Source organism: Galeopterus variegatus, unplaced genomic scaffold (genome assembly GCF_000696425.1).
Source record: "Galeopterus variegatus unplaced genomic scaffold, G_variegatus-3.0.2 Scaffold1921, whole genome shotgun sequence".
In the NCBI taxonomy this organism is placed as follows: domain Eukaryota; kingdom Metazoa; phylum Chordata; class Mammalia; order Dermoptera; family Cynocephalidae; genus Galeopterus; species Galeopterus variegatus.
The window spans coordinates 128418-137123 of record NW_007728032.1 but is presented as its reverse complement, the minus strand read 5'-3'; the positions used below and the strand labels follow the sequence as shown (position 1 = coordinate 137123).

The window sequence follows — 8706 nt, the reverse complement described above, 5'->3', positions numbered from 1 at the left end:
ACACATGCACGAATCGCCATGCCAGAGAGGCCAGCTGGCTGCAAGGTGGGGGTGAGGGCAGAGGGGGTGCTCAGGGCCTACCCTGTTAGACAGTGTCTGAAGGGCAACCGCACAGGGAAGGTTTAGCTGAGAAGTGAACCCACACTGTGGAGTGAGAATTACTGTCTTTTTCTTTTTTTTTTTTTTTTTTTTTTTTTTTTTTTTTTTTTTTTTTTCCGTGTCCGGCAACGGATCGCAACCCTCAGTGTTGCCCCCGTACCGGACCGGGGACCGGCAACGGGATTGCAAACCTCGGTGTTGCTCCCACGCCTCGCTCAGCCAGTGAGCGGGAGCCGGTCTGCACGTGGGATCCGAACCCTCGGACGGGAGCGCCTCCGCGCTTCCCAAGCGGCGCACTATCCAGTGCGCCACCGGGCCGGCCCAGAATTACTGTCTTTTTCCACTCAGGGAATCATGCCACACCGTTCTCTACATTTCTCTCCACGAGCTGGGCGTGGCTGACTCCCTATCTCCTGATTCTGAGTTGCCCTTGATCTTGGGTCCCACCCTGTTCTTGTCTCAAGCAGTCACTTTGGAATGTGTTTCCCTCCTCCAAGATTGAAGGATTAGTCATGAAAATCGTCACTCGCCTTCTGCCCTTGCTCAAGGGTGCGTTGGTTATTCCATCGTTCCACCTGTATTTTCAAGGGCTGTCTGTTGGAAAATGGCTTCTTTAGGGCTTTCCCTCTTCTCCATGCTTTCCTGGACGACTGCTGGGTTTTGGGTGGGAGGAGAGCAGCTTCAGACGTGGAGATATGACTGATAAAGCTCTCACCATTTTTGCAGAAGTCATGCATTCCATTCAAGGAGATCCATGCTCTAGCCTCCGGACATTTCCCCTGGCTGCAGGTGCCTGCATCTGCGTAGGTTATCAAAGCACTTTGTGACTATGGAGGAAGGTGCCAGAAGCAGAACATGGGTCTAGCAGACTCACGGGCATGGAACTGGTATGGTGGTGTTGTGGAAATCAGGAAAGGACAAGAATGGGAAAAGGAAACCTGGTTGTTTACGAGTAAGATAGCCGGTGAGGCTGGTTCCCTGAGGATGTGGCATGCACAGCCACGGGAAATACAGACAGATAGGGAGCTCCACCCCCATGTAGAGCGCCATTCAATTGGACCAATGAGCTCCCACCAGCTAAGGTGCCAATCAACAGAGACTACCAGGGTTCAACCAATGACCAAAGGACAGGGATCCAGCTGGGAGGACTTAAACCAGGGGGAATGTTACTGACAGCCCTCCAGAGCCACACTGTTGGTGGAGTCCGCTCCATTCTCTATGGAGTGTATTCTCTTTACTAAATATACTGTACTTTGCTTTTCACCTCTGGCGTGTCTCCTCCAATTCATCAAGAACCCGGACGTAGCTGGCAAAACCTGCAGTTTCCCACAACATATTGGTTTCCTGACTGGGAAACCCGCAGTTTTCCCACAACAGTGACACCATGTCCCATGTTCTTCAAGAAATGTCTAGACTAGATGACTTCATTGGAGATCTGGCACAATGCCTTTGTCACACACAGGGGCAAATTGTGATCCAGACAGAGGAAGTGACTGGCCCAGGTCATTCAGCAAGCTGGTGACGAGCTGACACCGAGTTTATTCATTTATTGCACACATTTCTTGAGGGCCTGCTGTGTGCCAGGCACTGTTCTAGGCACTGGGGATACAGCTGTGGATGAAACGAGGTGCCGGTGTGGCGCTTGTATCTGCTGATGTGTATGGGGGAGACTGTGGGTAAACGAATACACACCCCATAATGCATGTAGTTAGACGTACTGTGATGTTCTTGTGCTTCCTTTCCTCTGTTTTGGAGGGAATGGGTTTGAGGAAGAGATGTTCACTCACACATTCGCTCATTAAATAAATATTAGTGGATGTCTTGCTGGGTGCCATGGGGGGCACACAGAAGAGCAGGATCTGCCTTCAAAAGTTTGCCACTCAATTGGGCAGATAAGGCATGCCTCTGAGCATCTTTGCATGTACTTGTACCATTTTTCCGCTCATTGTCATCCTCTCCTGATCTCTGCTGAAAAGAAGGCTTGCAGGAAACTCTGATTCTGAAATGGTGCAAATCCCTTCCCCAAAAGGCACCACAAAGTCAGCTGCTGCTACTGACTTATTGATGGGCATATCCAGTGGCCTTGGGGAGGCGGTGGGCAGCCCAGCCATGGCCTGTAATAAGGAGAGACAACTCAGCATCCTCCCTGCAGTGAATAATAGAACAAAAAGCTGCCAGTGTCTGCAGGATCAAAGCGCATGAACAATCACAGCGTCTCTGGGTTAAATAGATCAGCAGAGGAGGCTGGGGTGGCTGGTGGATGCCATCGAACTTTCTGGGAGTGCAGTTTGGGCTGCAGAGGAACCTTCAGCTGGAGAGAAGATTTCTTACCTTACAAGATGTTCTCCTGTGGCTCTCTCCTGTTAACCTCCCGTGGAGATGGGGGGCTCTTCCTCCATCCTTTCTCTCCACCACCCCTACCCCTAGAGCCGAAAAAGATGAGGCAGGTAAGACAGGAGGTGATGGGGGGAAGAATATTGTACCAGGAGGCAGGAGGTGCTGGTTCTGGGAGCGTGAGCAATACTGATTACTTCCTGGGCCTCAGTCTCTCCATCTGTGAAATGAGTAGGTTGAAATATGGCCTCCAGATTTCTGCCCACTTTGATAAACTATATTTCTCTGAAAAGAGGTAGAGAGGATCTGTTGCTTTCAGGCTCCCTGTCTAGTTACTTCAGTGCCAGGCAGAGTGATCACTGGCCATTCAGGGTCTATGCTCAAACTCAGTCTGTGAAGCCCCATTTCTTGGGGGGATCAGGAGGAGGGCAGGCAGCAAGACCATACTACTTATTCCCTCCTCCTGCCTGCTCCCACTTGCCAGTGGAGAAACAGCAGCAGCCTTAGAGTAATCTGGGGGGAGGATGGATTATTATAGGGATTTTTGTGTGAAAAGAATATTTTAACATGTTAATGTATGTGCCTTTAATATTTTTGCAGTTCTAGAAGACCCTGGCTGTGTGTGGTGCTCTGGGGAGCTTTCTCAGTCAGGAAGACCCCTAAGGTCCTTGGCAGGCTCTCAGAACCACACCCTGACTGCTGTTGTGAAAGTGTGTGTGTGCACGTGTGTGCGCACAGCGTCCCAAGTCAGCCTGAGGCCCGAGTCCTGAGCCTTTTGTTTTTCATCCTGAGTCAGCCCGTGGGGGAGGTAAGTGTATAATTAGAGGAAGAAATGTGCCAGGAAATAACTCATTTCACAAGTGGAAAGCCATGGAAAACCCCTCCTTTTGTGTGTGAGCACAGCAGCCCATAGGCAGGTGAGAAATCTGAGCACAGAGAAGAGAGAAAACCAGACTATTATTAAAGAAACTTCTATGTTGGATAAAAACCCACACAAACAGAGCATGTCGGTGTACACATGCACATGGCTCCTCATGAGCCTCATGGAGACTTGGGTGGTGGCAGGCCGGGACACGTGTGTACAACTGAACATCCTCACAAATGCATTTCAGTGTGGTAGCAACCAGTGTTATAGGTTGAACTGTGTCTTCCCGAAAGGTATGTTCAAGTCCTATCCCTCAGTACATGTGACCTTATTTGGAAATAGGGTCTTTGCAGATGTAAACAGGTTAAGATGAGGTCATACTGGAGCAGGGTAGATGAGCCTAATCCAACCCAACTGGTGTTCTTATAAGGAGGTAAATTTGGGCACAGAGACACAGAGGGAAGATGGCCAAGTGAAAAATGGAGGTGGATATTGGAGTGATGCTACATGCCAAGGAACTCCTGGGCTCCTAGAAGCTGGAAGAAACAAGGATTCTTCCCCTAGGCTTCAGAGGAGGCATGGCCGTGCAACACCTTGATTTTGGACTTCTAGCTCCGGAACTGTGACAGAATACATTTCTGTTGTTTTATATCCAGTTTGCAGTACTTTATTATGGCAGCCCTAGGAAATGAAAACACCCAGATACATACGTAGGATATGTGGTTCATGCCTGCACCCAGGGTGCACAGGACCTTTGGTGCTCGGGTCGGGTGGACAGACATCCCCTGCTCTTCTGCTTTCTCCCAGCAGCCTCCACTTCTCTGCCTTTGAGTTCGCCTGCCCCAGGGACCATGGGCTGCCACCTCCACCACCACAGCAGCCAACACTTTACATGCACTTCCTCTCTGCTGTGCTCTATTCTAAATGCTTAAGGTTGATTGAATCTTTACAACAACCCTAGGAATTGTTCCAATTCACAGGTAAGAAAACTGAGGCCCAGAGGAGTTTAATAACTTGCCCAAGTAAGTGAGGGCAAAGAACTTTGGGTTTGGTGGTAGATTCACACTTGTGTCAGCTGCAACTGGGAAATGTCTCTTTTCTGAGGGTTCCATTAAGGACTGTGTCCCAAGTCATGGCTGGACTCAGTCATTGGCTTTGTAGATTACTGGGCTGTGGTGTCCAAAGCTAGAACATCAGCGTACTGCTTGAAGAAGTAAGAGCAGGACGGGATGAGATGGGGGCAACATGGGTTCACGGTGTCATCCCCTTCATCCTCCACTGCTTGTTTTGATTGAGGAATATTTCATTCATTGGGGAGTATTTTATATACCATAAAATACACACATTTTAAGTGTACAGAATGATAAGATTTGACAAATATATTGTCATATAACCGCCACCCCAATTAAGAAATGAACATTTGCATCACCACAGAAAGTTTCCTTGTGGATGGTAAGTCCCCCTTACCATCAATCCCCATCTCCACCCCAGAAACCCCGATCCTATTTTTAACACTATAGATTAATTTTGTGTGTTCTCAAACTTTGTGTACATGGAAATATATATTATGTACTTTTTTGTATATCTGGCTTTTTTTACTCAGTGTAACGTTTTGAGATTCATGCATGTGGTTCATCCTTTTTTTTTTTATTGCTGAGTAATATTCCATTGTATGGATGTACCACAGTTTGTTTATGAATGTACCTGTTAGTAGAGATTTAGGTTGTTTACAGTCTTGTACTATTACAAATAAATTTGCTATGAACATTTGTATGGAAGTCTTTGTGTGGACATGTGTTTTCATTTCTCTTGGACAAATACCTGGTAGTTGATGGCTAGGTTGTATGGCAGGTGTATTTTCAACTTTTAAGAAACTGCAAAGCTCTTTTCCAAAGTGGTTGTACTATTTTACTCTCCCACCAGCAGGATGTGGGAGTTCTAGTTGCCCCACATCCTCACCAACACTTGGTATTGTCTGTTTTTAATGATTTTGCTGTTCTATTGGGCATGAAGTAGTGTCTCATTGTGGTTTTAATTTGTTTCCCTGACAACTAAAGATGTTGAATTTCTTTTAATGTGCTTATTGGACATATTTGTACCATCTTTTGTGAATTAATTAAGTCTTGCCAGTTTTTAAATTGGGTTGTTTGTTTTCTTGTTGTTGAATTCTAAGAGTTTCTTCTGTATTCTGGATATGAATCTTGTGTTAGATGTATAAATTGTGAGTATTTTTTCCCAGTCTGTGGCTTGTCTTTTCATTTTTAAAATGATGCCTTTTGAAGATCAGAAGTCTTAACTTTTGATTAAGTCTAATTGTTGATTGTTTTCTTTTGTGTTTTATGCTTTTAGTGTGCTAAAAAATCTTTGCCTACCCCAAGGTCACTAATATTTCTCCTGTATCTTATGGTCTTAGCTTTTATGTTTAGGGCTATGATCTATTTTGAATCAATTTTTGTGTAGAGTTTGAGATAGGGGTTGGGTTGGGTTCATTTTTTTTCCCCATATGCATATGCAGTTGCTTCATCACTACCTGTTGAAAAGACAATCATTTTCCTATTGAATTACTTTGCACCCTTGTCAAAAATAAATTGATAATATAAGAATAGGTCTGATGGCTTCCAGTTAAGATGACAGAATACATGGTCCCCAGTGTGTGCACGGCCCGTCCCATGGAAAGTGTTTGGAGTGAGAGGGGTGGGGAAGATGGGCCATTAGGGGAACATTGGGGCACAGCGAGGACAGCTAATCTGCCCTCCAATCAGCACAGGCCTACTCTGTGTAAACTGGTCAAGAATATAGAACTGCAGGGGGAGCAGTTTGCTGAAAAGACTCAGGACTAGACCAGAGTTTCTACACAACCTAGGGGTGATGGATCTCACGAGACCTGGAAGTACCTACAAAGTCAACCATTAAAACCTGAACTGCACCAAAAAGCCTCGCCAGGAAATCAGTAGCAATGCAGCAATTTAGCTCAACCACAGGGCTCAAGTGCTGGTCTCCACAGGAAGTTCCCCCAGTTTAGAAGTAAGCAAAGGACAACAAAATTAGTTCCAGTACAGAGTTTAAGTACTGGAAACAGTGAATAATTCAGAAAGAAAGAAAAGGCAAAATACCCACAGACCAAAGTTTGATATTAACTAGTAAAGAGGTCTCATTTCACCAAAGACCACCTATAAAACCTAGAAGGACCAGAACCCCCCTGGACCCCCAAGTTAGGGATAGGGGAGGGCTGGGGACCTCAGCCACACACCCCCAACATCCCATAACCAGTCCAGCGACAACCACCAAGCCACCTCAGGAGGCACCCCAGGCTCCTGAACTGGGATGGTGGGGGCTTCGGGCCTCGGCCACTCCCCCCTTACACCAGCAACCAGGCTCAGCAATGACCACTGAGCTGCTGCAAGAAGCACCCTGGGCTCTTGAGCCCGGGCAGTGGGGGGCCAAGAGCTTCAGCCAAACCCCCTTGCCATCTGCATTCAGCCCAGCAACAACCAAGCCACCACTGGAAGTCCCCTGATCTCCCCTCCAGGAATGAGAGAGGTGCCACAGGCCTCAGCCATACCCTCCCTCCTTCCTCCTTCTCCCAGCCTATTTGCTTACCCCATCTCCTCTCCCCCTCCCACCCTACTGCTCTTCACCAACATTTTAGAATATATAAAAAGATGGAGCCAGGGACCAGCCCCTCCTCCCACAACCAGGCACACTGCAGCTGCCACGGGCCCACCTGGGGTCCTGAGGTATGGAGTAGGGGACTGACCCCTCCTCCTGCAACCAGGGAAGGAGCATGCCAAAAACACTACTTCCATGTGGGTGGCCCACCACAGCCACCACAATAGCCACAGCTGCTGCAAAAGCGGCTAGATACCACAACCACCATGCAGATGGCCCTCCAGCCACTTGAGTGCATTGACACAAGGGGAGTCACCAGCAGAGACCAAAAAAAAAGAAGAGGATGTCTCTCTCCACAAAGCCCATTCTAGAATGACAGAAGAAGCATCTACTCTATGATAATACTGGGGGACCTGAACACACCTCTCAGCATTGGACAGATCATCTAGGCAACAAATCAACAGAGTAACCATTGCTCTTTCAGACGGAGAGAAGAAATCTAGGGTTAACAGAGGTGGGAGGGGGGAGGAGAGGGGGATGGGAAGAGATTAGACAAGGCACATAAGGAATAAGTACGATTTGTAATAATATATATGCTAACAATATTGATCAACATATGTCAACGTTGAACACCAAGAATATGTATAATCAATTATAATCTAATAAAAAATTACTGTTACAAAAATAGTACTGTATATAGAAAAATGTAAAAATACATATAGAAAAAAACAGAATAAAAAAAGAATAGGTCTATTTCTGGAGTCACTATTCTATTCCATTGGTCTATATCACACTGTCTTGATTAGAGTAGCTTTTTAATGAGTCTTGAAATCAGGTGGCATAAGCCCTGATCTTGTTTGATTTAAAATGTCGGTATTGTCATGGAATTTTTTTGCATTACATTTGCTTTTTCAACATATTGCATTAAAATATTATGTATCTTGATTATTGGGATTTTGCACCTGATATGAGTGTCTCATTTGCCTCAACCTTATGCCAGCCCTGCTTCCAACTTTGTTCTTTTTCATTATTATTATTTTTTTTTTTTTTTGCTAGTCTAGGTTGCTTGTATTTCCATACAAACCTTAGAGTCAGCTTGTCAATTTCCACAAAAATGCTTGTTGGGATTTTGATCAGGATTACATTGAATTTATAGATCAATTTGGGATCTTAACAATATTGAGTATTCCCATATACGAGCATGGTATATTTTGTCATTTATTTTGATCATTCTTAGAATCTCTCAGCATTATTTCATAGTGTTCAGTTAGAGGTCTTACACATCTGTTAAATTTGTTCCTAAGTCTTTTCTGTTTTCGATGCTATTGCAAATGTTTGTTTTAAAAAACATTTAAAATAAAATATTTGAAATAAAATGTTTAAATGTTTCTTAAAATATTTAAAATGAAAAATTTGTTTTAAAAATCTGTTTCCAACTGTTGGTTGCAAGTATGTAGAAATACAATTGCTTTTTGCATACTGATTTTGTATGCTGCAATTTGTTTTTAAAATCTGTTTCCAACTGTTTGTTGCAAATATGTAGAAATACAATTGCTTTTTGCATACTGATTTTGTATGCTGCATGCTTGTTAAATTCATGCATTAGTAGATTCCTTAGGATTTTCTGTGTAGACAATCATGATATCTGTGAATATACACAATATTACTTCTTCCTTTCCAATACATGTGCTTTTCATTTCTTTTTTTTTTTTTTGCCTTGCTGCACTAGCTAGAACCTCAGTAGTATGTTAAATACATTTTTATTTCTTTTTTTTTTTTTTTTTTTTTTTTTTTTTTTT

General features: G+C 44.6%; 1 long non-coding RNA gene across 1 annotated transcript; it reads left to right on the top strand.

Moving 5' to 3' along the window:
- The first annotated feature begins 466 nt into the window (after positions 1-466).
- Positions 467-5898, top strand: LOC103596045. Its single transcript, XR_551016.1, has 3 exons — positions 467-2546; positions 3034-3241; positions 4106-5898. It is a non-coding gene; the product is annotated as an uncharacterized LOC103596045 (long non-coding RNA).
- The last annotated feature ends 2808 nt before the right edge of the window (positions 5899-8706 follow it).